The sequence below is a fragment of the Podarcis muralis genome, chromosome 3, assembly GCF_964188315.1.
Source record: "Podarcis muralis chromosome 3, rPodMur119.hap1.1, whole genome shotgun sequence".
In the NCBI taxonomy this organism is placed as follows: domain Eukaryota; kingdom Metazoa; phylum Chordata; class Lepidosauria; order Squamata; family Lacertidae; genus Podarcis; species Podarcis muralis.
This window is the reverse complement of record NC_135657.1, coordinates 17,892,726-17,920,600: the sequence shown is the minus strand read 5'-3', so window position 1 is coordinate 17,920,600 and position 27,875 is coordinate 17,892,726. Positions and strand designations below refer to the sequence as shown.

The following is a 27,875-nucleotide window of genomic DNA, read 5'->3' as shown; positions in this document are numbered from 1 at the left end:
TGGGATATGTTGCTCCTGTGGATCCTGCCACCTGAGGCAGTCATCTCACATTGCCTCATGGGTGGGCCGGCCCTGGCTGGGGTTTTCACAGGGACATTGGTAGCGGCAGGCAAGGGGAATCCAACAGGGCTGATTTGAGCCAGAGTGATTGTACAGGACTGAAGGTGGTCACAGGGTCCACCAGTTAACTCCTGCTTAAGATTTCACCAACTGTTATTTTAACTTGGTAGTGTTGTGATGTGTTAAAAAACCCCAATGTTGGGCCAACCCTTGTTCCGGGCACCAAAATAAGTCCCAGAAATTTGCTTCGTACAAGATGCTTTCAGATAGAAAGGGACACTCTGATGTAAAAAGGAAAGGTGACAAAAAAGCTATGAATAGCTTCGAGATCAGAGGTACATCTCTTTAAAGAGGGATGTATCTTTTTAAGGCTGCAGTCCTGTGCACATTTGTCTGGGAGTGATGGGATGGTAGGTTCTCAATGCACACGGGCTTGGGGTTTCCTTTGTGCTTTGTCCAGAAGCTGTAGTTAGTGAAGCAGAATGGAAGTCCCATCTTTTGCTACCCTGTACAGATCTAGCCTCAAAAATCCTTCACGAACTGAGAGCAGTTAAAACTCTTGTCAGCACCCTGCTCAAAGATCCAAGCGCCTGTGACTGGGCCAAATTCAAAATGTTACAATTAGTATAACTGGTGCTTAAATAGGCTTAATAAAGGTAAAGGGACCCCTAACCATTAGGTCCAGTCGCAGACGACTCTGGGGTTGCGGCGCTCATCTCGCTCTATTGGCCGAGGGAGCCGGTGTACAGTTTCCGGGTTATGTGGCCAGCATGACTAAGCCGCTTCTGGCGAACCAGAGCAGCGCACGGAAACGTCGTTTACCTTCCCGCTGGAGGGTACCTATTTATCTACTTGCACTTTGACGTGCTTTTGAACTGCTAGGTTGGCAGGAGCAGGGACCGAGCAACAGGAGCTCACCCTGTCGTGGGGATTCGAACCACCGACCTTCCGATCAGCAAGTCCTAGGCTCTGTGGTTTAACCCACAGCGCCACCCGCATCCATATATATATATACACACACACACACACACACCTGCAGAAGGGACAGTGTTACAGCGCCAAATAATGTTCTGTATTTGCGAGAAATCAAGCTTTTCACATGACAGCACCTATTCTTTGGAATTCCCTGCCTATTGACATCATGCAGGCCCCTTCATTGTACTGTTTTTGACGTCTACTGTTTTTGTTTTTTTGTATAGGCCAGCCTGCCCAGACAAGGAATTTTCTTGTGTACATTTGTATTTAAAGTGGTTGATTTTATACATATTCTGATAATTTTTATTATGTCTATATTTCAAAATCGCTATTTTAAACGAATACTTCATACTACTTTATGTATACTGCTGAGAGATTATTTTTCTGCTTTAGCTGTTGCTTGGTAGCATTCAAAAGACAGTCCTGAGGTATTTGTCACCCTGACAAGCTGAGGCATGCTGGTTCAAATGACCCTTACTTGTGGTTTGTTGGTTTACCAGAACTTCCTTGACCAGCCTTTGTTGGGTAGCAAACATACACAGGCATAGCTATCTAAACTTAACTCACTTGTAGAGAAAGTCTTAAAAATTTTATTTTGTTATTCAAATTTGTGTAAGGACAGTTGTGTCCAGTCTATCTGTGCTTCATGAGAGAGTTTCAAGCACACTCCGGAATTTAGGTTTGCCACAATTGAAGTGGTTTTGAGTGCTCTGCTGCCTGGCGCAACAAATGCACTTCCTGTAACAACTTTTTGTGCTTAGGAAAGTCATAGGGGAAAGTTTGGGATGGTCAAATGATTAACAGGAAAACACACAAACAAATCAAGATGAAAGCTCAATGAGCAGGTCATCTGTAGGAGCCCAAAATCTTTGCATTTGTAACTCTTTGGTTTCAGACAACATTTTTAGCTTTTTGTCCTTGCTCTTGGATTGAATTGTTCATTCTGTGGCTCTGTCTGCACCATACATTTAAAACAGCATCATACCACTTCAGACAGCAATGGCTGCAAGAAGATCAAACCTATCCATTCTTAAGGAAATCAGCCCTGAGTGCTCACTGGAAGGACAGATCCTGAAGCTGAGGCTCCAATACTTTGGTCACCTCATGAGAAGAGAAGACTCCCTGGAAAAGACCCTGATGCCAGGAAAGAGAAGGGGACGACAGAGGACGAGATGGTTGGACAGTGTTCTCGAAGCTACCAATGAGTTTGACCAAACTGTGGAAGACAGGAGTGCCTGGTGTGCTGTGGTCCATGGGGTCACGAGGAGTCGGACACGACTAAACAACAACAAACAACTTACAGCACCCTTACCAAATTGCGCTCGCTTACCAGGATTATTTGGGGGGAGCCATGCCTGTTTAAAGTGGCACAGCAATGTGTTAAGTGTGTAGTGCGGAGGAGGCCAAAGAGACAAAGGACCAAACTAAACATTATATGCAAGCACATGTGTGTAAACTATAAGTAGCTTCAATAGTGCATTGCGGTTTTGGGCAGCCCTGTGAGCAACAGATGAGGAGTGGGAGGGCACAGTCCGCTGCATCTCCTGATCTACCGCCTCAGCCTTAACGTGGGTTGTTGTAACTTACAACAGGACCACCCCTCTTAATTTGTTACCTGTGTTGCTCTGTTTGGGGCTCTGGGTGAGGACTGTCCTGTTCTCCTTTAGTGGCACTTAACTGGTTTTTGGATTCCTTGCATTCCACCCCTCCCTTTTAACTGGAACTGAATTTTAGTACTGGCTGTTGGTTTATTTTCACCAGCTGCTTCTAGTTGTTAATGGATTGTTTGTTGTTACTAGAGTTTTTGGTTTTTAATGTACTGTGCCTGCTGTCGTTAGCTATCCCGAGACATGTCCTTATGACATTGCCCTGGAATTGCTGTGGTACAGAAGCTTCAGCTAGGAGGATTTACAACCTGTATTAGATGGACAAGATAGAGGCTGTGGGAGAGGTCAGGAACTGACCAGGAGCGGTGGGGGAATCAGGGCAGGGGGGATCCAGCACTGGCATTTCCTGCAGCAATTATGTGTGATATATGAACAATGCACATGCCTCCTTCACCTTCACCTGGGAGCTCTGAGCAGCTGTGGGTTCCTAATATATAATCATCGGCCTGTTGAGGCAGAACACTGGTATTACACTGGCGAGGTCCTGCTGTGATCAAGATGGATCAGAAAGATCTTGCTAAAGAAGCAGGTCGTGAAAAGACTCTTTGAGAACACAGAGGGCTTGTCCACACCAGAGTATAATGTGGAGTTGAAATTGCTCATCCCGTGTTCTCATTAAGTTTTTGCCGTCCACGTGATCTGCATTGCAAAGAACTGCGGTCACACACATCCCTCCCCCCCCCCCCCCGATCTCAGATTTCCCCAGTTTGGGGACAATCCGATTAGTTGTTGAAAAAACCAAGCTGCACTCAGGTAGTGGTATGCTATGCAGTGGACATGAAATATACTCGGAGTCCTGTAGTGATTTCATGCTCTTTATTGCAGCTTGTAAAACAGTGATTGAATTGCCCCCCCCCCCCAATCCTCAGGCTTTTATACACATCATTTACACAATGAGTCCTGTATGATTGGCTGATTCTGCTTCCCTCCTGGAGCCTGATTGGTCTTTTCCTGCAAGCCAATCAGTTGTTGCATTCTAGGATCCTACTTGCCTATTGTTCTAGGATCCAAGCTTAGTACATAACATTTCTGTGTGGGTGGAGCAATCCCTTGGGAAGGCGCAGTCCACTACTGACCACTTTAGCAGCCCTTATTCTGATCTGAGCTTTCACCGAATATTGCTGACACATTTTCAGGGATGTGATTGCAATCATAGAGAAAAATCGGGGATGGTGGGAAGTGACCATTGGCTGTCAAATGAAAACAGACAGTTTGAAGAAAGGGGGCTTATTCCAGAGTCTTTTTAGTTGGCACAGGGTTGGCAGTCTTTTACATACAACTTGCCTACAAAAGCGTTCTTCCGTTTTATTTCAGTATCTTCTCCCATTTATTGCTTTGACGTTGCTAGTTTTTCAGTTTGAGCTGTCGACATCAGTGGCGTAGCGTGGGGGTGAAGGGGGGGGCCGGCTGCACTGGGCGCAACATCTGGGGGTTAGGGTTAGGAGGCGCAAATCCACGGGTTAGGGGGCGCAAATTACTTGCCTTGCCCCGGGTGCTGACAACCCACGCTATGCCACTGGTCGACATATAAATTGGATGGGGGAATAAAGATGGCGCCACACATTTAAAAGTGCACCCACTGAACGTTGAGCATCCTCTGTAATTCCTGACTCTTGTGTGTGTGGTGTGTCTGCCTGCAAATCCTCTCCAAACATATTATTCCTTGTGGGATGAAATTACTTCCTTTAGCATTGGGGGGGGGGGGAGGATTCTAACTGAGTTGGAAAGCGTTTTCCTCCCACGGCATGGACTCCTTCCTGGAATAAATTTGAGATACAGTGATCTTGAGAAGTTGACTAGTCATACTCTGAAGTATGAAGAGAATGTAAGAGAGGAAGTGGTGGTTGGTGAGTCAGCATGAGTAATCTGGTTACAGTGAACATGAAGACTGGAGTTGAGTTTTCTCCCCTGTTAATCATTTCATTATTAATATTTTTAAAATGCAAGGAAATAAGTGATATTATGCCTTTGTTGCTAGCAGTTGCTTTTCATCAATCCTTCACAAAGTGGTACCATCTCTAGATCAGTTTCTATCACCTTCTTTCAAAGAACACGGAGAGAAGAAAAGAGAGGGAAGAAAGAAAGAAAGAGAATGGTAAGCAGCTTTCTTTTCTATCATTGCCCATTTTGGCAGACTATGTGGCTTAAGGATATACTGGCACCTTAAGATTTAGCTGCTCTTCCCAGCATGGTTCAGAATCCAGTGCATTCTCATGTGCAAAGGGTGGCCTTCTGTTGTACAGCAGTTTTCTGCCAATTGAATTCTCAATGTTTTACCTTCCCTAATTAATCTGTTTTAGCTTTAGAATCTTACCTAGCTGAGAAAGGTCTTGCAGACAAATTGGGAGTGTTGCAGACAGACTGAACACTGAGCAGTGAAGTGGTGCAGAGAGCTGACAGTCCTTGGAAATAGAGTTCAGAATACAGTGCTGGTTGTTGCACAGACCTGCAAATCAGGATGTCTCTGATTTTTGTGGAGAGCCCCTTATAATGCTGGAAAAAACTTTCCCCCCTTTTTTTCTTTTGCATTGCTCTCTATGTAGCACTATGCCACAAATCCAGTGTGCCCTTCCCTTAAATATACACTTGCAGATCAAGGTCTTCAGCTTCTCCATATGTGAGAAGGTGATCTGAATAGCTTGTTGCTATGTTGGGCTGACTACCCGTGACAACCATCTAAAACTTAGTACCTGAACAATTCAGCATGCAAAATGCCAATAATTCGGGTTAATGGAAATGATTCCGATGGATTTGGTGCCATTGCAGTACTGTAGTTTATTTTACTTTCAGTGTATGTCAATGTGCTGCCAGCTAGGTTTGGGCATTTGACCATTCAAATAACATTTGGCCAAGTCACTAAGTCAAATGTTGGCCAATAATGTGCAAGCATTTTTGAAGCATTAACCTAATGGAATAATGTTAGGAGATAATTAATTGTAAAATTGTGTTAATTACCCCAAAAAAACCTTCAGTTGCTCCAATAATAGTCAGATTACCTGTTTAAAGGTTTTCAGGTGTCGAAAGTGCAGCCCCTCACAGGAGCTTTGCAGAGCAGCCAACTAGATCTCATGCAGGATCTAGGTCCGGGTTCCGTAGTGAGAAGAATGGTGACAGGGTCAGCCCTAGGCAGCGGCCTTTGCTCTTGCTGACGTCTTCTTTTCCTGTTTGGGATGGTTGCAAATGTAGCAGGCAGACAACAAAAGAAGCTTTCTTGTGCTTCTTGGCTTGACCCCTAACACTGCTGTAGTGTTAGGAGGCAAACAACCTTTACTCTTCCTATATAACACTATAGCGAATTCTGTTTTAAGATGTAAGCTGCTATCTGCACTGCGGCATTTATTTATCTGATGCATTTTTGTACCTACTTGACAGTCAGAAAGGCTCCTGGAGAGCCTTACATGCAATCAGTAAAGAAAGGAAAAAGGGAAAGAAAGACAGCCCTTGTCTTTACCATCTAAAAGATGCAATAATTAAAAAGAAAGAAAGAGAGTTGGTGAGGAAAGAGGGAAAAAGAGAACCGGGCACCTATTCTTCAATAGTAGTTCTGATCATGACCAGATGGAAAGAGAAGCAGTTTCAGGGAGAGGATGGGGCAAATATGGCTGGGCTCCCAGCTAAGCCTTGCTTTCCATCTCACCTGCTGCAGCAACCTGATGGAATAGCATGAATGCTACCTAGTGATGGGTGTTAGTGTGTCTCTCTCTGTGTAGGCATAGGCTTGATGCAACTTGTCTTTCAGCAGAGCCGATGGAATGTGCCATTGTTTGACAACATGTGGCTGCAGTCTCAATCTAGGTGGCCAATAGCAGTGGCGTCGCTAGCCGCTTGGGTGCCTGGTCCAGGGGCATGTCCTGCAGCCAGGGGCAGGGCGATCTGCCCATGGGGGCAGGACGAGCCTCTCCAAAGCTTGGAGTCTCTCAGCTGCCTCCCCCTCAGCTGTAGGGTGGCTGAGGGAGAGGCGGTAGGTAGACACAAGTCCCACACTGCCGTTTCAAGCAACGCGGAACCTGCAGGCGCCTAAGCCACCATGTCACTCCTAAAAAGTTTCGTGAGCCCATTTTTTTAAAAAAACAAAACTCCTTTTGTCACCCCTCCCCCTCAGTGATGACACCCGGAGCAGACCACCCCCCTGCACCCTCCCTTCCTCTGCCACTGGTCAATGGACAATGGTCAATATTTTGACCAGCCCATTGACTCCTGGGACAACTCTGCTTCCAACCCATGTGGCTGGCATTAGGTCAAGGGCACCTTAGTAGGGCCCTTGCAACAGGCACTGTGGGTGTTTTCTCCAATACAAACGGATGGCCAACCACCTAGCTTTGTCTGCTTCACAATTCTTCACCCAAATGCCTATTTTTCACCCCGTTTCCAAATGGGAGTTGAAGGGGGGAAATGAACACACACACACCCCAATTTTGAGCAGCCAGACCTATCAGTTCCACAGTTCCACACTGAGTCTTCTGGAGGTTTAGCAGTTAGTTTTCCTCCTCGCCAAGTAGGTAGGCTTTGTAGCAATTCTAAATTGGCCAGTCCAGCCCTAATTGCAACAGCAGTTCAACAACATTCTGATTTGTGTTCAGGTGGCTCCTAAAATGCTGTCAATTCTGCCTTTATAAAATGGAAGTTCTTGCCATATGCTTCCTTGACCTGAGCAATTATTTCTCAGGATGCTTTGAATGATGCAATTTCCTCCAGCAATATCACTTAATTCCTGTTGCTCTCTGGGACCAGAAGTAAACCCAGTTAAGAGGAAATTGCCTTTAAAGGGACATTTTGAGGTAAGAATTGGTGGGTGTGGGAAGAGTTAACCTTCACACCCACCAGTTCCCATCTGCAATTCTCATCTCAAGGTTACCTTTGTGTAACCTTGATAAACAGAGTAGTTTTGGGAACATGTGTTTGCAGACGCAGACGTGTTCGTTCGTTGTGCAGCTGTGTTTGTGGAAGCTCCGGCCATTTCAGACGGAATATGCACAGAACTATCAATAGGACTGTAGTTTTAACAAGGCATTAAACCCAACTTTTCCAAAGCCTAAGACAGGGGTCCTACATCAGCCCTGGGGCACATTTTGGCCACAAAATGCCAATTTCCCAGAAGAAAAACTATGATTCACAGGAACTCCACAACAACAGGCAAAACACACACACAAACACCCCACCCACCCAATAAAGCAGGTCACACCCTCCACAAATAGGCACCCCTCCAAAAAAGGCCAAAAAACCTCATGGTAAAAATTGAGACAGACCAGGCCTTGATATATCCTGGTGTCCATGGGCACCATGGGAAAAAGATTCCTCTTTATATCTTCTTTAGATCAAGAGACAAATAGGAAGTTTCAAAGCTATGAAGTAAGGGTTAGGTTCTGTGTGGAAAATCTTTGTACAGTGGTACCTCTGGTTAAGAACTTAATTTGTTTTGGAGGTTCATTCTTAACCTGAAACTGTTCTTAACCTGAGGTACCACTTTAGCTAATGGGGCCTCCCGCTGCCGCGTGATTTCTGTTCTCATCCTGAGGTAAAGTTCTTAACCCGAGGGACTACTTCCAGGTTAGCGGAGTTTGTAACCTGAAGCATTTTTAACCCAAGGTACCACTGTAAATGAAGCTTAAGGAATCTACCCCCCCCCTTTTTTTTTTTTTGCTTATTTACAAGATTTACATATTACCAATCTTCATTTCAAAGTTCTACTGCTAGACTTCAGGTGCGGGAAACTGAATCTGTTTTGTTCAGTAGCAGAAGCAGGGTGAGGTGGCAACACTTACTTGACTTCCTGGCAGTAGCGCCAGTGCTACATACCAGGAGGGAAAGTTGGGGGAGCCAGGTGGTGGGGAGGTTGGTTCTGCACCATCTTGCAATGCGTATGGGCTCTGCTGGTATGTTTGCACAGTGCTGACCTTCCTGCCACCTTGTCCATCCTCCCAGTACTCAGCAGAAACTCCACAGCCAAGAGGTCAGCAAAGCGCCCACTGCCCCATCTGCTACTACAGACAAAGGAAAAACCAAATTCATGTGAGAAGCTGGATGCCTTAGAGGGGAACCTTTTCATCTTCTGAGGGCTGCATTCCCTCAGTGTCAGCATGTTGAGGGTTGAAATGCAGGTGATAGGTGGAGCAGGAGCTAAAAGTACCGTATTTTTTGCACCATGACACTCACTTTTTTCCTCCTAAAAAGTAAGGGGAAATGTCTGTGCGTGTTATGGAGGGAATGCCTACGGGTGGCATGCCTACGGATTTTCCTCCTCTAAAAACTACGTGCGTGTTATGGCCGGGTGCGTGTTATAGAGCGAAAAATACGGTACCTATCTCTTCTCTCCCTCTTTTTGCCTGCCCCTTTGTTCTCTTTCCCCCTCTCTTCCTTCCCAGCAGGCTATCGGGGGAAGCACACCTGGCTCTTTCCAGAGATCTGACCTGATTGTATACAGAGGGCTACCCTTCTCCTTCCACCACTACAGTATTTTCTGTTCTCCCCTCTCACCATTCCCCCCCTCCCAAGGTGGTGCAGTGGTTAGAGCAGGGGTTGTCAACCTGGTCCCTACCACCCACTAGTGGGCGTTTCAGGATTCTAGGTGGGCGGTAGGGGGTTCTATGGCACAAGCTGAATCCTCTTTCCATCGAGCACTGGTGGGCGGTGAGGAAATTTTACCATCAAGAAAAATGCATTAGTGGGCAGTAGATATAAAAAACCCATGACTGCCCAGGGGTTAGAGTATCAGACTAGGACCTCAGAGACCAGGGTTCAAATCTCCAACCAGCCACTGAGCTAGGTGACCTTGGGCCAGTCCACCTAACCTACCTCATAGGGTCATTGTGATGATAAAATGGGGAAGTGGGGGGATCTTTTAACGCCACTCTGAGCTCCTTGGAGGAAAGGTGACCTAAAAAGAAAGAAAGAAAGAAAGAAAGAAAGAAAGAAAGAAAGAAAGAAAGAAAAAGAAAAATCCGTCTCCCCTCACCATTTCATGAGTCTGCTCTTGGGCCACAGGTTCCCCACCTCTCCCTTAAGGAGACATGGAAGTTACCAGATGAGACGAAATGCAGTCCAGCTTTTTATGTGCATTGGTTTAGATAGAGGGAGCAGGTAAGGACTTCCCTAACTTATCAGTCACACATAATGTTGGTTTGCAGCAGCGTCTTGCTGCTAAAGTTGCATTGCAGCTCACTTTGAATTAGATTAATTGTCTAGACATGAGCACAGGCTAGGCCTTTGTTGAGGCTCCCAACTAGTGGTGTGAGGTGAGAATATTCTCTGCTAGAAAATTCTCTGGAAAAAATATTCTCCACAAACTGTAAATTCTGTGTCATCTACACAGCTGCTTTAAATGTACACACCTCATTAATCGAGAATATTCTCCAAAAGATTATTCTCGAGAATTTAACATCACTACTCCCAGCTCTAGATTCAGGTAGGTAGCCGTGTTGGTCTGATGCAGTTGAAATATATAAAAGAATTAAAAAAAAAATTGTCCAGTAGCACCTTAGAGACCAACTAAGTTTGTTCTTGGTATAAGCTATCTGAAGAAGTGTGCATGGACACGAAAGCTTATACCAAGAACAAACTTAGTTGGTCTCTAAGGTGCTACTGGACAATATATTTAGCTAATAATGATAGCACATCAGTGGTAGATTTATACAGGGACATCCACACATCATGCCTCTCCTTATTTGTTCTGCTGTGCTTCCTCGACACTCCTTCATTATTTCCATCTGGAGGGGCGCTCTTGTGCTATAATGCAGCAAAAGCAGAATTTAAAAAAACAACAACCCAGAACATTTGTGGTATAAGCAGCTGCAGGGTTTCAGCAGCATATTATGGGACATGTACTGTTTGGAAACGAGCCAGTGTGTTGGCCCCAAAACCTTTGCATGTGCAAACCATATTGAAAGCGTGGTCGTTTATAACCAGCTCAATACCATTATAAGCAAAAACCATAATGGATGCACAATGAAATGACGACTGGAGGGACTATGCAGAATTAGACAAATTGACAGGAAGGATTCGAAACCTGCGGGACCAGAGATTCTTAGAGGACTTGGAGTAAATATTTGAATTATCTGAAAAGCAATTGTAATAAACAGATTACGCTAGTAGGACTGAAAGAAGTTCTGTAAGGAGGATTGTGTGAAATATTGCAAGAAAGATTATGAAGAGAATATCAGTTAAGGATAATTAAAAGTAATAGAGAAATTAAGGAATGCAGATTAAGCGATAAAGAATGGAAAATCTTCAGAGGCAGTTGATGGAAATACTGTATAAGACAAAAATGTATGTTAAATGACTGTTGGAAATGATATGTTAAAAAATTAATAAAAATGTATTTTAAAAAAAGAAAGAAATGACACCCGGAGGAGCCCTGAAGCTACTAGGAAAGAGGGACAAGAAGAAGAAGAGTTTGGATTTGATATCCCGCTTTATCACTACCCGAAGGAGTCTCAAAGTGGCTAACATTCTTCTTTCCCTTCTTCCCCCACAACAAACACTCTGTGAGATGAGTGGGGCTGAGAGACTTCAGAAAAGTGTGACTGGCCCAAGGTCACCCAGGAGCTGCATGTGGAAGAGCGGAGACGCGAACCCAGTTCCCCAGATTACGAGACTACCTCTCTTAACCACTACACCACACTGCTTTGCCTGAGGAGATATAGGGTAGGGATGTGGAACCTATGGCTCTCCAGGTGTGCTTGGACTCTCTAGCATAGCCAGTGGTCAGGGATGATGTGAGCTGTAGTCAGTGACAAGTGGAGAGCCCCAGGTTCCTCACCCACTGTGTAGGGAGAAGCGTAGCAATAAATGAATGACCCAGAAATGATTGCAACCTCAGCTTCAGAAACGTATAGCCTCATCTGCAAGTGAAGACAAGAGTGCATAAAAATTACAGTGTCATTGTAGATGAAAGCAGAATTTGAAAGGTGCTGATTAGCTGGCTTCTTACTCACCACTTTGGTGCCCATTTTCTTTGTTGGAATTTCTTTCTGTGTATTTTCAAGTGGATGTTGCTTACGGTAAATGAAACTGGGTCTACGTTGTTGAGATTCACGAGAAGAGACTTCTTCTTTTTGTCGGTGAACTCCCAGTGACCTAATTTGGGGGTAGGGGGAGCGCTTCGCTGTCGCCTACATACAGTCACTCTAGTGTGTCAGCTTTTTGGGTTAAAATTAGTAAGCAGCCACGCTCTTTAAAATCAGCTTATCGCTGACAATGAGCAGTTGAATTTGCCTCCTTAAAAGAGAAAAGGTGCCGTGCTTTGTAGCTTTTGGAAACAATGCAATGTAAGGAGAGAATTAGATATTGTGGCTGCATGGCCAATACGTCAAAATGCAGATCGTGTCAAATTCTGGTAATGAATTGAGTGTGTGGGGGGGTGACTTTAAAGTCAGGTAGACTGATTTAAATAAATGATGGCTTAAATAATCAAGAAAGGGGCATATTTTTGCATGTGTATTTCGTAACAGTGATGGTACAAATCTGACCATTAGACCGTGTTAATTTTCAAATAGATGGAGTACAGTATTTGCACTATATATAGGGATACTTTGTATCATTGTTGTTGTTTATTCGTTTAGTCGTGTCTGACTCTTCATGACCCCATGGACCAGAGCACGCCAGGCACTCCTGTCTTCCGGATGTTGTGTTGTTTTTTTTTAAAAAAACTGCTAAATTAATTAATAACTTTAGTAAAAGGTTTTTATATACATCCATCCATCCATCCATCCATCCATCCATCCATCCATATGTTGGGGGGGGGGGGGGTCCCTGCAGGTTTGTTATTGTTTTCAAGGCATTTTCTAATGGATTTTGAGGTTTTGTCTTTTCAAAGTGTAACCAAGTTATGCTATATGGGCTATGACGAGTATTTTGAGAAATTGTTAGCAAAAATGTGTATATTAGTTGAATCGGCATACAAAAATGTGTTTATCAGGAGATATTCACACTAAAGCTCTGGTGAATTTTCATGCAGATTCCCCGCCCCCCGCCCGCCCCCAATTCACAAATTGTGGTGGAAATGTGGAGAACTGAATTTATGTTGGGAGAAATGAGAAAAGGAAAAACAAACCTGACCGATTCTGCCATCCCTATCCTCTGCCCAGTTCTGCATATACAGACCCTCCAAGTGTCCCTATTTTCCAGGGACATCCCTGATTTAGAGAAGCCCATCCCGGTTTCTGATTTGATCCTGGAATGTTCCATCTTTACTTAGGACATCCCTATTTTCATTGGAGAAATGTTGGAGGGTATGGAGGTATCCGACCCCTGAGCTATCTGAATTAAATTCCGTATTCAGAAGGTTTATTAAAATTTCCCATTTTCTGTGGTTTGTTTTTTATGTACACCACGTAGAAATGCAAATAATTAAGCAGCATACAGATGTCATGAATAAGCAAAATAAAAGGGTAAATGATGCCATAAACTGGCCTGAAATTGACTTAACAGACTGCATGTACTTAAGGGCTTATTAACAAGAAGCCACAATGCTATTTGGTGAATGTATTTTTCTGTGGTGCATCTATGGTATCTACTATGACAAGACATTTCACCAGTAAAAGAGCAGATAGGCCTCTTGTCCATGTTATTGATAAAACTAACACAACTCACGAGACCGTAGAATACAAATTCATTTACAGAACTGAGGGAAGATGAAACACTCAAGTGAGAATGGACATCATGTTTTGAAAGTAAAAAATTACCAGTCTTCAGTCAGAAATGCCCTTTGGGGGCTATGCCACAAGACACGAATGCATGATATGACTAGTTTTCTCACCATTTACTATCACCGAGACAAAAGCTTTCTTTTTAGTGCCTTGGATCAGGGAATTTGTACGTTCTTCTCCTCAAATCTTAGGCTTACAAATTAGCTTTCTTTTCTTACATTTATCCCATGCTTTCCCATGGTGTCAGCGTTGCTTGTGCAGGTTCCTTGCTGTTCACTTGTGTTCCTTTGGTGGTGAGAGAGGTTGGGGTTGGCCTAGGGTGTGGTTATTCATTTGTGGTTGGCTGTGGTGGTCTTTGTTTTCATGTGTGGGTGGGTGGGGTGGGTATTTTGGATCAGGTTAGCCATATTGATTTGTATGCTGTTGGTGGATTTTTGTCGTCTTGTTGGTGAGCCCCACATTTTGGCTTTGCAGAGAATTGTGGCAATGGAAAACATGCCACTGGCACTTCTTATTCTTTATCTGCATTTACCTTCACATTGGATGAGGCCTTTACTATGGCTCCTTCACCTATACTGAAACCTAAAACATTGGAGTCCTTCTACTTCTCCTAGTAATAGCCACAGCTTTTATGGGCTACGTACTACCCTGAGGGCAAATATTCCGAGGGGCCACTGTCATCACCAGCCTTCTCTCCACAGTACCTTACTTAGGTACAGTACTACCCTTGTTGAGTGGGTATGAGGCAGGTTTGCAGTAGATAGTTCAACCTTAACTCGATTCTTTACCCTTTACTTTGTACTCCCCTTTATTATTATGGGTACCTCCATAGTCCACTTACTCTTCCTCCACGAAACAGGCTCAAACAACCCTGCAGGTCTTAACTCTAATACAGATAAAATTCCATTTCACCCCTACTATTCCTACAAATAGGGTTAAACCACAGAGCCTAGGACTTGCCGATCAGAAGGTTGGCGGTTCGAATCCCTGCGACGGAGTGAGCTCCCGTTGCTCGGTCCCTGCTCCTGCCAACCTAGCAGTTCGAAAGCACATCAAAGTGCAAGTAGATAAATAGGTACCGCTCCAGTGGGAAGATAAATGGAGTTTCCGTGCACTGCTCTGGTTCACCAGAAGCGGCTTAGTCATGCTGGCCACATGAACCAGAAGCTGTACGCCGGCTCCCTCGGCCAATAAAGCGAGATGAGCGCCGCAACCCCAGAGTCGGCCACAACTGGACCTAATGGTCAGGGGTCCCTTTACCTTTATTCCTACAAAGACCTTTTAGGTGCTTTAATAATATTGTCATGCCTCCTCTTTCTAACTCTTTTTTTTCACCAAATCTTCTAGGAGACCCAGAAAACTTCTCCCCTGCAAACATTGATAGTGGCCTGGGGCATATAGAAAACAAGTTCTGGGGTTGAAACCTGTTTTGAAGAAAGGGAGAGGACTTGAAAACTGCCATTTATTGCAGTTTAGCATTGGCCTTATTAAACAGGGCCTAGCCTTGAAAAATATTTCACACCCACTAATATATATTTTTTACAGTTTGTCGGTCTCTATCACTGACAGCTTCTGTGGGTGCACTCCTATCTTGCTCTTGTTCACATCGTTTCAGAAAATATCTGCTATTTAGGATTCCACAGGCAGGGCGCTCTTATATTTCACAACCTCTGATATTTATGCTGAGATCATGCAATGCAGTCTTCTTCCGGAGGGAGCCCTTTCCATTACTGTCAGATTGCCCAGGAGATATGAGTTGCTGGATGACTTGAAACTGCTAGTAACTAAAAGGACTTTAGCAGCAGCAGCAACAACAACAACAACAACAACAAACCAATCACTTGCTTATGACGCTGCATTTAATTGTTTCACCTGCACTTGAATATGCTCTGCTTGTCAAATTGTCATCCTCGTCTAAATTGCACGGTGAGAAAGTTGAGTAAACATTTTGTCAGCTGGATTTTCACTCCGCTACTCAGTTGCACGACGGCAGACAAAATGTTTTCAACATTGTTATAACACAAAGGAATATAATTAAGCATAGCACATTAACACCGCAATGTGTGCTTTTATTATCCTTTGTTCGGCGTGTCTTTTCACTTTGCCATCTGGCTTGCTGGAGCTAACTTTCAGTTTAATTAAACTCCTTCAGATCTTACAAGGTGCAGCAATAAGACTAGCAGTGGGTGTGTTTAACAGTCTTATACCGGGCTCTTGGAGTTGCTGTGGACGTCAGCAACTGCTTGAAAAATTTGCCAAGGATTTTCAGGATTTGTTCAGGCAAAAATGGACTAATTTTATTGATCATTGCAAGAGATGCAGGCAGTGGCGTAGCGTGGGTTGTCAGCACCCGGGGCAAGGCAAGTAATTTGCGCCCCCTAACCCGTGGATTTGCGCCCCCTAACCTGTGGATTTGCCCTAACCCCAGATGTTGCGCCCGGTGCGGCCGGCCCCCCCTGCACCCCCCACGCTACGCCACTGGATGCAGGTGGTTGCCCAGTGCATGTTAGGGATTCTTGATGTTCTGCTATGTTAATTCTGGGTGGCTTTCTGCCCTGTTATATTGAGGAAGGTCCATTACACAAAAGTTATAAGCATGATCTCAACCTGACTAACTGTTAAGATACCCGTTATTCTATTTTCTACTTCATTCAAACTTGCAGTATAAATGGATTTTTTTAAAAAAACAACACACTTTAACAAACGAATTCTTCAAGCATTCCTACACAGGATACAGCCACCAGGAATTTAAATATGTGAGCTGGTTCACTAGCTTTTGTCTGGGCTGAATTCCCATGGGAGCTTGGTCTGATCCTGCCTGTAACCCAGAAAATATTCTTTTTAAAAAATAATCCTGGACCATTTCATACTGAACCATGACATAGCCAGTAGTTTTGACAATTGCTTTTTATGATTACTCTTAATGTTCAATGTTGTTTTTAATGTTTTCCTATATATATATTTTTGTATATGTATTGTTGTACATTCCCCTTATATCTTATGATTCTTTTTTTAAAAAGGAAAAAAAGAAAAAGAAATTGTGATTCAGTTCCACTATCAGTGGTCTGAATTACCCCTATTGAAATGAATTGGAAAGTGAAACAACCAAATGTACAGTGGTGCCTCGCAAGACGAAATTAATTCGTTCCGCGAGTTTTGTCGTCTTGCAATTTTTTTCGTCTTGCGAAGCACGGTGTCGGGAAAGTTTTGGAAAAGCTTCAAAAATCACCAAAGTCTTTAAAAACCTCAAAAAAAGGCTACCACATGAGTTGCTCCTCGAAGTCAAGTCGCAACTGTATTAACGGTGTTAAGAAAAAGGAAACAAACTTGCAAGTCTTGCGAAGCAAGCCCATAGGGAAAATCGTCTTGCGAAGCAGCTCAAAAAACAAAAAACCCTTTCATCTAGCGAGTTTTTTGTCTTGCGAGGCATTCGTCTTGCGAGGTACCACTGTATACGGAAGCATTTTGTGTGTGTGTCCTAAAGTGATTCTGTCACTTCAATATCACTTGAAGCTTTCCCTTGTTTTTTTAATCTGTTTATTTGTTCATGTACAAAAATAAATAAATAAATAAAGGGATTGCAGGGTCTGTTTGGCCCCAGGAATAAATTTTACCTGAAGAGTTTATTATTCTCCTCAATGTTGCTGTTTATTCCTCTTTTCATTGATGGTTTACTTTGCATATGGTATGACGTAATACCCTGCTACTGCACTTTTGGGGTCTTAGTAATGGTTGTTATGCTACAACAATAATAAAAAGAGGGGGGATTTGTTCCAAGTTTGCACACTTTCATAGTGCAAACTATTTGTTTTAGTTTTTTTTCCCTTCTTATTTTGTGATTTTCTTTTGGAGGAAAAAAACCCCTTGCTTCTGAGGTACATTGGACCCTTTCCATTATTTAGTATAAATCCACCATTTCACCTTGGCACATGTTGGCTTCTGTTTTTCTTTAACCTCATGGATCCTGTAACCCTGCTTTTTTTGTTTTGTTTCCCACTACATTTTGGAATACTATACCAATAAAATCTGCTTATGTGAAGTTGGAATCATTTTGAAATCAATTTATTTTTTTTTTAGCTAGGGCTTTAAAAGGGGGCTGTTTGAACCGTGATCTAATCTGTCAGTTTTGGTTTCTCTTAGTTTTTCATTTTTCCCATTTTCATTTTTCAAATCAATTTTATTAAGAGTTTTCAATGTATCCTGAAAACAATAATAAAACTAAAAAATGAAAGAAGACAAGAAAGAGAAAGAAAACAAGGAAGATAAAATAAAACAACAACAACAATCCTAATAAAATACAAAATTATATAGAAATAAATATATCTCCCTCTATCACCGTTTTATCTTAATCGTCAATCCACATACAGATATTTTAATCCTTCCAGCTCCCACCTGGAAGAGCTTCCATTTTCCTCAGTCTCACACCCTGAGGAAAACCACTCTCGCCTGCATCTGACTCTGGTCTCTCCTTCTTTTATCCAGTCTTAAACTCAGTTTCTACATTAGTTTGTGAATTTCTTAAGTGCTCGTGAAAATTATTAGCATTCTGGTGTTAATTTTTCCTTAATATACACTTGCTGACCTACTTTAGCTTGGGGTTTCTTTTAGTGCATTTGTTAGGAATCATATATATATATATATATATATATATATACAGTGGTACCTCGCAAGACGAATGCCTCACAAGACAAAAAACTCGCTAGACGAAAGGGTTTTTTGTTTTTTGAGCTGCTTCGCAAGACGATTTTCCCTATGGGCTTGCTTCGCAAGACGGAAACGTCTTGCAAGTTTGTTTCCTTTTTCTTAACACCGTTAATACAGTTGCGACTTGACTTCGAGGAGCAACTCATAGAACGCAGTGTGGTAGCCTTTTTTAAGGTTTTTAAAGACTTTGGTGATTTTTGAAGCTTTTCCAAAACTTTCCCGACACTGTGCTTCGCAAGACGAAAAAAATCGCAAGACGACAAAACTCGCGGAACGAATTAATTTCGTCTTGCGAGGCACCACTATATATATATATATATATATATATATATATATATATATATGCAGGTTTTGGTGTCCTCGGGTGTCTTCCCGTGTAAAAGTTGGGGTGTCTAGGCGACGTTTCGACGAGGTCTCACTCGTCATCTTCAGGCTGGTGCTTTCGGCTTCTTGTTACTGGAACAGAGCAGGATCTCAGTGTTTGAGTTCCTATAAATACTGTTGAGGAGGTGTGGTGTATAGCCTCCAATGTTCTGGGCAGAGAGGAAGTTCCCAGGCTAGTGTGCCTTTTCTTCTTTTGTTCCTTAATTGCTTGAGGGATATCTTGAGTGATTTCTTGAGTGATATCCTGAGTACCACTTAGGTGGGTCATTAGGTGTGGATTAGTTGCTAAAGCCTTTGTGTCTTGACCTCTTGAACTTTGTGAAGAGTTTTTCTGAGAAGATGGCTGTACTGCATTTAGTTGTGCTCTGGCTTGGCTTCGTGTATAGGGGCGAGCTGTGGTTTTGTGGCCTGTGCCAGCCAGATCTGTGTAGGGATTGCAGGGGGGTGCAGCATCCGGAGGTGCCACCATGGTTTGGCTACTGGATGGTGTCTGTAATTTATCTGTGGAGAGGGTCTGGGTTTGGGTCTGGTGTGGTTGATTGGTGATGGCGTTCTGTGTGCCTCTGGATCTGGTGTCAGTTTTTGTGGGGAGGGCTAATTTCCAGATGTCTGGCAAGCGGGATGTGTCGTCACGCTTGTTCATGTTGTGAGGGTGTTTCTCTATCTCGATGGCTTCCATGATTATTCTCTTGTGGTGATGTTCCATGTTAGAGAGCAATTTGGAATCTGCAAAATTAATTTCGTGTCCTGTTTCTTTCATGTGTTGGAAAAGAGAGGAAGTTTTTTCTTCTTTTTTGACGGCATTCTTGTGTTCTGCGATACGTGCATTTATTCGTCTGTTTGTTTGTCCAATGTACGTGGCTGAATATCTAGTTGTTAACTGGGCATGCTCAGTCTCTACAGGTAGAAGAAATTATACATAACACTTGCATGGCCATCTTGCCTGTGGGTCCTGCAGAACCTCCTGCCTGCTTAGTTGGCCTTTTCCCATCTGGCCTGGAAGGGCCTGGTCCCCACAGATTTCTGCTACAAAAGCTATTGCTAGAGACCATCTTACTCACGAGTCCAGAAAAATAGGCTAGAGACCATCAAAGTGGGGCAGGAATTAAGGGCTTCTGTTTGGGCCAAGATTTAATTTTGATGCTGTGCTGTTTTTGCTGTTTTGTATTCTGCTGTTAGTCCTTATATTATTAATTATAAAGGGGCTGTTTAATTTAATGAAGGAGGTGCTTTCGTTTACTTAGTGATTAAATAACTTATGTTGTGTAACTTGTGAATTACGTATTTTTTTCTGTTGTGAGCCACCTTGAGCGTGGCTTACTATGGAAAAGTGGTATACAGATCAGTGGTAATGATGATAGCATTTGTGATCATTTAATATTTCTCTTTCTTTCTTTTGTAAAAAAGCACCAAATATTTATTTATATGAGGACCTCCGATCCAAGTTTCTTACAGGCTCGTATCTGTTTATCTTCATTGTGGCAATGCAGCATCAGGTGTTCTGGATCACTCACTTGGCTCAAAGTCCACAATTCTATGGTTATCTCTCTCTCTCTTAGAGACCTGCGCAGTTATTTCTGTGTACATTTCATAAATGATGGGATGGTTGGATTCAGAGTCTTTTTGGTGGTGACTCCTTATGTTGGGGAGGTTCACCTGCAAAGATTTTAGAGAAATCACAGGCTTTTAAAGAACTTTTAGAAACTTTGAATTTACTTTTTAATGTTGAGACTGCTGTTGCCGTTCTTGTGGGTTTCTACTGCTGTTCTGCTTTAGTTTTGGATACTGAAGGTGCAGAATATAAACGGTGCGAGTGAGCGAATAAGAAAATAAATGGTGTGGAATTGGGTGCGTCATGGAAGTGTAGGCAAAGTGAAGCTTTGGTGCATCAAAATAAACATCTTTTGGAATCTCAAGCATTCTTATTTTAAGGTCTTCATAGAAACGTCCTGCTCTTCTGCTCTTCCATGATTTTTAATTCTGCCAACAGCCTAAATTTCAGCAGACTCAAATAAATTTTGCTACTTCAAGTGCGAAGAGTTTAGAAGCCAAGAGTAAAGGGTTTTGTGTGTGTGTGTGTGTGTGTGTGTGTGTGAGAGGGTTTTTTTTTTTTTTTTTTTTTTTTGGTAGCATACACCTTTGCTTCATGGTGGGTTATTTTTCTTGGACAGAAATGCGGCAGCTGTTATAGGTCAAAATCATCGTAATGAGTTAATGATCTTCTCTGCTTTTTGGCTGCTGAGAAAAAACTTGGTTCTATCTGAAATTTTGCACTTGAGCTCCCTGGCTACCAGGAATGAGATTGAAGTGTTTTCTTTTGTAGCAGCAGTAGAACAAAGTCATTAAGCTAGTCGCCATTCATCACATCTTGTGGCAGTCAATTCCTTAAGTTAAATATGCAATGGTTTCCTTTCCTTAGCCATCCTAAAACAGCCCAATAAAAACACAGTCACACACGTGTTTTAATTCGTATGTTAAATTGTATTTGTTAAATTTACATTCCATCCTTCTTCCAAGGGACCCCACGGTAACATGATCATGTGAAATAGTGTGCACTTTCTCCAGTTTGGAGATTGAGTAGCGATTAATCTATTATTTTAGAAATAATACCATAGGGTTTTAATGAATGTGGGTTTCCTTTAGGTCAGGAGTTGGCAACTTTAAGTATATGGGGACTCCCAGGCTATCACTGTTTTGGGGCAGGATTCAATCACAAACTTGCAAATTTAGGTTGTGCAATGAAAACTGAACAGAGCTCTTGTACAACAACAAACCCATTGACTTTTTACAGTAAGGAAAATGGCAGGACAGTTTGAGATAACAGTTGCTTGATGTAATGGCCTAGGATCTGCCCTGAAAACAAATTGATAAATAGCTGGCATTATCTAAACTCTGCGCAAAGTTTGTGCAAACAAATGAGGACGAATGCTCGACAAACAGGTCATCTGGAATCGGCCTGAGCCTCTGGGGATTCAAAAGTTCAGGTGGTTGGCTGTAGTTGTCATTTCAGCTGCGTAGGCTTCACTGTGGAGCAGGAAATTCCACACAGATTCCTGTAAGACATCAGGAAGTCTTTGAGTGAATGTGTTACTATAACATTTTCCTGTTGTCGCCCTCCTTGTCTGTGAGAGTCGGTGGGGTAGTCAGCGTACTGCCCTCCAAATGTTTGTTTCCTCCAACTATCAGCAGGCTCAACCAGCAGAAATGTTGTTGGTCAGGGATAATGGAAGCTGTAGTCTGGCAGAATCTGGAGAGCACCCATATTAGCTACCGCTGTGTTGCTTTATACTGAGAGTGGCTCTCACTTCCCTATATGGGGGACAATGGGCATTTTAACATTGAAGCTAGGTCACTGAAGACATCTCTTTCTGTGCAGTACTTGAATAGGTCCATGAATGGTCTTTTGTATACTACATCTTGATTTATCGTGCAGCAACGTTCTCATAAATCAGTTGAGGCCAATGAACGTGCCCTTAGGCAGCAAGAAGTCAGAAATATAGACCAGTTGGGGGGGGCAGCTGAACTTTTCCTGGATTTTCAATTTCAGGCTGTAGATAAAGAGTTGCTGCTGGAATGAAAATAAATGATAATAGTGGAGGAGACCTGGGTTGTATGAGTAAATGCTTGTGACTAACTAAAGCAGAGTTTCCCAGAATTGGGTCTCCAGCTGGTTTCGGACTACAATTCCCATCATCCCTGACCACTGGTCCTGCTAGCTAGGGATGATGGGCATTGTAGTCCAAAAACAGCTGGAGACCCAAGTTTGGGAAGCACTGTCCTAGAGGGTTCCACTCCCCCCCCATTGGCATTTTGTATGATGCGGTCTTGAGTAATAGCACCATTTTAGCATTTGTAAATGGACCACAAGATGTAGTGATGGCCCCCAACTTGGGTGGATTTAAAAGAGGATTAGACATATTAAGGGAGGACAAGGCTATTGAAGTCTACTACTCACAGTGGCTGCGTTGGAGGCCTCTGAAAATCCAGTTTCTGGGAGTCAGAAGCAGGGAGAGCACTGTTGTACGCAAGTCCTTCTTATGGGCTTCCCAGAGGCTGTGGCACCAACTTGAACAAAATATTTTTTTGAGGGGGCCACATCATGCCCCCTCTGAGCTGGGGACTGGTCTGGCATGCCCTCACAAAGGCACAGTGAGTGGAGGCGTTCTGTCACATGCCTCTCGCCATCCAGGTGCCTGCCTCTCCTATGCCCGAAGCCCACTGGCCAGGAAGAAGAAGAAGAGAAGAGTTTGAATTTGATATCCCGCTTTATCACTACCTGAAGGAGTCTCAAAGGGGCTAACATTCTTCAGAGAAGTGTGACTGGCCCAAGGTCACCCAGCAGCTGCATGTGGAGGAGCGGGGAAGCGAACCCGGTTCACCAGATTACAAGTCTACTGCTCTTAACCACAACACCACATTGGCTCTCAGTGTGCTCTCTCAGGAGTGCTCAGTAGTGCTCGGGCTGGCACCGTGGTAGTTTGGGAGTTATCCCAGAGGGGGCCGCTGTCCCTGCCGCAGGAAGGCGCCACCTCCGCTGGCTCGCCGGTCTTTGCCAAGCTATACCTGGAGCTGAGCTGCTCCATGCCAAGCTGCACAGAGGGAGGAAGCGCAGGAAGGAGACATGGGTAGCCAGACCGGGGGGGGCAGACATTCCCCCTTGTTCCTCCTGGAGACAACCCGGGGGAGGCAGCAGACCGAGGAAGACAGGTGGGTGGGTGGTGAAAATATTGAGGGGATTCTGCCCCCAGAAAAAAATTATTGGGGGGTCCCAAGGAGCCACCCCCCCTTGAGTTGGTGCCTATGCCCAAAGGCCTCTGGTTTTGTCACTGTGAGAACAGGATGTTGCACTACATGGGCCTTTGACATGATCCAGTTCTTATGATCTCAGTAAGGCTGTTATTGAATATTTAAGCCCTGCTTTTGGGGCTTCAGGAATTTGAATTAGTCATGCCAAGAATCACCAACTTGCTATGTTAATGGGACCTGGGATTTATTATATTGCTGGGGTTGACTGAGAAGGCCGGGTTCCTCCTCTCCATCCTTGCCTGAGTCAACTCAGTTGTGTGTTTTTTTTAAAAAAAAGAAATCTTCAAAGTTAATCCACAGGTGGTGGGAACTCTGAGTTACGCAATGTGACAAAAAGCCAAGCGGTGAGGTTAGGCACTCTGTAACCAACTCGTCCGTTCATTTATAGCTTCTGTAGAAAAGCAAAACATGGCAGTGTTCCTTCCCTACCCAAACAGTAAAAACCGATGAGCCATTGCACCAGGCTTGAAGCTACAGCTGTGGGAAGCATCAAAAGCTTTTACCACTTGAAAGTTCTTGAAGCACTACCCAAGGAAAAGGTTGCAGGCAAGAGCTAGGTACCAGATAAGATCCACAAGTGATAAGGGCCGGCTGTTTTTTTTAAACTGGTAGAATTGGCATCTTTCGAAATTTAAAAAAATGGGCTTTCAGTGGAGAAAGTTGTCCTAACATTATGGGAGAGGAGCATTGCTTAAATATAAGTTCAAACAAACAAACAACAATAAGCAGACCCTCTGAAATCTGTGTGACTTAAAGTTTATGGGTCATGGATCTTGTGTTGCTAACAAGACAGTCCTAACCATGTCTTCTCAGAAATAAATTCTACTGGATTCAGTGGAGCTTATTCCCATATTAGGGTAGTTAGGATTCCAGCAGTTTAAGTCTAAATCCAACCCTTGCACTGTACCATTTGTTGGTTAGATTTTTCACTGAAAAAATAAACTAAATGATTAATTTTGCCTATTGATTGTGCAGCAGAATTTCAGGCTTGACCCAGGAGTGGAGCTGCGGCTGGTGGTGTTGGGCCAATTCAGGCTGTGATGAGGTTGCACCCCCTCAAAAAAATGCACCCAGGCCACTGCCCCCCCAGCCCCCATACAATACCACTGGTGTGCAGAATGTCCAGTATAATTTCACCCCTAATGCATTATTACTTTGTCAATAACATGTTGCAGAATGCACTCACAAAAAACTGTAGGGCCCTGACCTGAGTCGATGCTCCAAAAAGAGAAGAGAAAAGGGAGCTTCTGACTTAAAACAGTCGCATGAAATGGGCCCTCATTTTACTAACTGCCACCGATTCTCTCCCCTGCATTTCTGTAAAATTGTAGCTATCACATGTTCTCAAATTTGTGAAGTTGTTTGTCTCTCAGCATCCCCAACCCCCGGCAGTAGCTTGTCCCGCAAGTAGATTAAGAGAGAATGAAAAAGTTACTATCTGATTTGCCGCAGAAATCACAATGACTCATTTGGTGCCTCTCGGGTCCTCCGGCCCCCGCGGAGAAATTCCCAGCGCACAACAAACCAGAAACCCTTTGTCTGTAAATTTTGGCAAAACCTGAAATCTCGCTTCATTTTTGTAGCAATGTGTAAAATGTACAGCATCTGTGGTCAGGCTCAGCTGTGCCTTTACAAATGCTACTTAGTTGGTTTAAGACCAGAATCCTAGAATCCTTTCGCTAATTGATTAATTACCTAAATTGCCTAAAATGGTAGTTTTGCTTAATAATAATAATAAATACTCCTGAAATGTTAGGTCCATTTATAGGTCCATTTATAGTGTTTGATCTCTGGCTTGGGTTCAGGTAAACATGGCTGTTGGATGCCAGACATGTTAAGACCTACCTGGACCCTGACATAATCTTCTGAGGCACTCCTTCATGTGCCGCCTCCTTGAGATGTCTGGAGGGTGGCAACACGAGAACATGGCCTTCTCTGCAGTGGCTCCTCGTCTGTGGAATGCTCTCCCCAGGGAAGTTCGCCTGGCGTCTTCATTGTGCACCTTTAGGCGCCAGGCAAAAACATTCCTTTTTAACCAGGCCTTTGGCTGATCTGTTTCACATCCTATGCCCTTTTAAAACGTGGCACTTTTCGGGGGGTGTGTGATATTGGGTTGTTTTTATTCTGATTATATATGTTGTGACCTTTTCTGTGAACCGCCCTGAAACCTCCAGGTATAGGGCGGTATACAAATTTGATCAATAAGTGAAAGAAAGAAAGAAAGAAAGAAAGAAAGAAAGAAAGAAAGAAAGAAAGAAAGAAAGAAAGAAAGAAAGAAAAAGGCAGTATAACCCCGACTGCTAAATGCTGGGGTTCATGAGGGAGAGCTGTTGTGGAATCAGTGTCTTGCTTCTGCACTTCATTGGACGCATTTGATTGGCCACTGTTAGGAACAGGATGGTGATAAATGGAAGGGCTGTAGGTCAGTAGCAGGGAGCCTGCTTTGTGCAGGCAACCCCTGTTTTTGGTGTGACCAATATGTGCAATCGTACACAGCGCCGAACCCAGAAGGGACCCAGAAACATCATAAAAGACGTCACTGACATTGTGGACAGCATCTTAAAAAGCAGAGACATCACCTTGCCAACAAAGGTCCATATAGTTAAAGCTATGGTTTTCCCAGGAGTGATGTATGGAAGTGAGAGCTGGACCATAAAGAAGGCTGATCGCCGAAGAATTGATGCTTTTGAATTATGGTGCTGGAGGAGACCCTTGAGAGTCCCATGTACTGCAAGAAGATCAAACCTCTCCATTCTTAAGGAAATCAGCCCTGAGTGCTCACTGGAAGGACAGATCCTGAAGCTGAGGCTCCAATACTTTGGCCACCTCATGAGAAGAGAAGACTCCCTGGAAAAGACCCTGATGTTGGGAAAGGTGGAGGGCACAAGGAGAAGGGGACGACAGAGGACGAGATGGTTGGACAGTGTTCTCGAAGCTACCAGCATGAGTTTGACCAAACTGCGGGAGGCAGTGGAAGACAGGAGTGCCTGGCGTGCTCTGGTCCAGGGGGTTCACGAAGAGTCGGACACGACTAAACGACTAAACAACAACAACAACAACAACAACAACAACAGGATGAAACGGGATGTTTCAATAGCACACCATTGCACACCCGGAACTTACCCCCCCCCCACACACACAAATTGTGGGTTGCCGGTATGCAGAAGACCCCAGGTTGAATCCCTGGGACCTCCAGGTAGGACAAGCAGGGCCCACTGGTCTGCCTTGGCATAAGGCAGCTTCGTATGACACTGTTACACACCAGTGCAATCTCAATGAGATTCCAGAGGTTGCAGGCATGCTTCAACTCAGGGCCTGTGATTCCTTTAAGGCACAGCAGAGACTGTGGTGTCTTTACAATATATGGTTTATTTGCACATATCTGAGCCGACTGTGGAGAGGTTCTCAGCATCACACACTCCAAGAGGGTTTCTTGTTTCTCTCACAGGTACAGCCGCTCTCTTTCCCTCATAGCTGCCATGTTGGAGCCAAAGCTGCCAGCCCACTTTCTCCCCCCCCTCCCACTTCCTGCTTACCAAACTGCTTTCAAAAAAAAACCAAACCGCTAATTTTCCTCTTGCTTAAACCACCCCCCACTGCCAGTTCTGCCAAACTCCACCCTTAACTCTCCTTTTTGTCTTTCTAACTAACGGACTGTTGAGGGAAGGAGCGCCCCTCGCATTTGCCTTCATTGTCACCCTAATGACCCATCTTCATGGGTGATTTCCAGGACATAGAAAGCCATGCTTTTAACATGCTAAATCCAAGGGTTCAGTCTTTCTCACACTAGCCTTAAATCCCCAAACCCTGATCAGTACTAACTTTGATTGGACCCAGGAATTTAGGGCGATCTGTCCCCCCCAAGCAAACCCATAACAATACTTTGCTGGCCCATCGGAGATCTTTTTATATTGGGCCAAATTATACAGTGGTAACAGACAGTGGTGTATGTTTCAACGCAGGACTTACCCCAGCCACATGGAAAAGGGGCGGGGGGGAGGGAGTGGAGAGTCAGATTTTAAAAGCAACATTTGAAATGCACAATGTTTTCCCCACTTGCAACATGTGTATCCCATCATCCCTTCTTTTGGGGCCACTTTCAGAGTTTGAACTCTTACATTCTACTTTCTTAGGACTGAAATGAACCTCCCGCCCTACCCCTAAAATGTAGATATGCCCTGTAAGTGGCTTATCTACATTTGAAAGGTATTTTGGAGGCAGGAATTGGGTGCGGGAATAGGGCATGTCCCACCTGAAAGATACTGCTATTTGGTGCTGTGGCTGCAGTTTCCCCCCCTTTCCCTTCCCTGGTTTAAAACCTTTCTTCCTAATCTGCCACCAACACTGTCAGCCAATGGCTTTCAATATATAGACAGCAGCAAAGAAACAAAATTTGTTGCACCAGATGCTTCTTTGTCTTAGTAGAAACAGTTCCAGCCAAAAGTCTGTAGGGGGTGTTATTAATAAAGGAATCATGTTAGAGAGATGCCGCTTCAGTTTTAAATTCTGTTACGTTTTAGGCTGTTGGAGTTATAAAAGCGGCTGCCTTCATAATATTTATGGCAGCTTTGCACTAGCACATCTCGGGGAGCAGCTTGTATCTATATTAAATTTTTAATTTTCATTTCCAGTTTGT

The 27,875-nt window shown here is 43.7% G+C and overlaps 1 long non-coding RNA gene across 1 annotated transcript in view; it reads left to right on the top strand.

Annotated features, from left to right (window-relative positions):
• The window catches only part of LOC114594802 (uncharacterized), a 188,578-nt gene that overhangs the window by 11,412 nt on the left and 149,291 nt on the right, over positions 1-27,875 (top strand). The gene's annotated exons all lie outside the window — the stretch shown is intronic.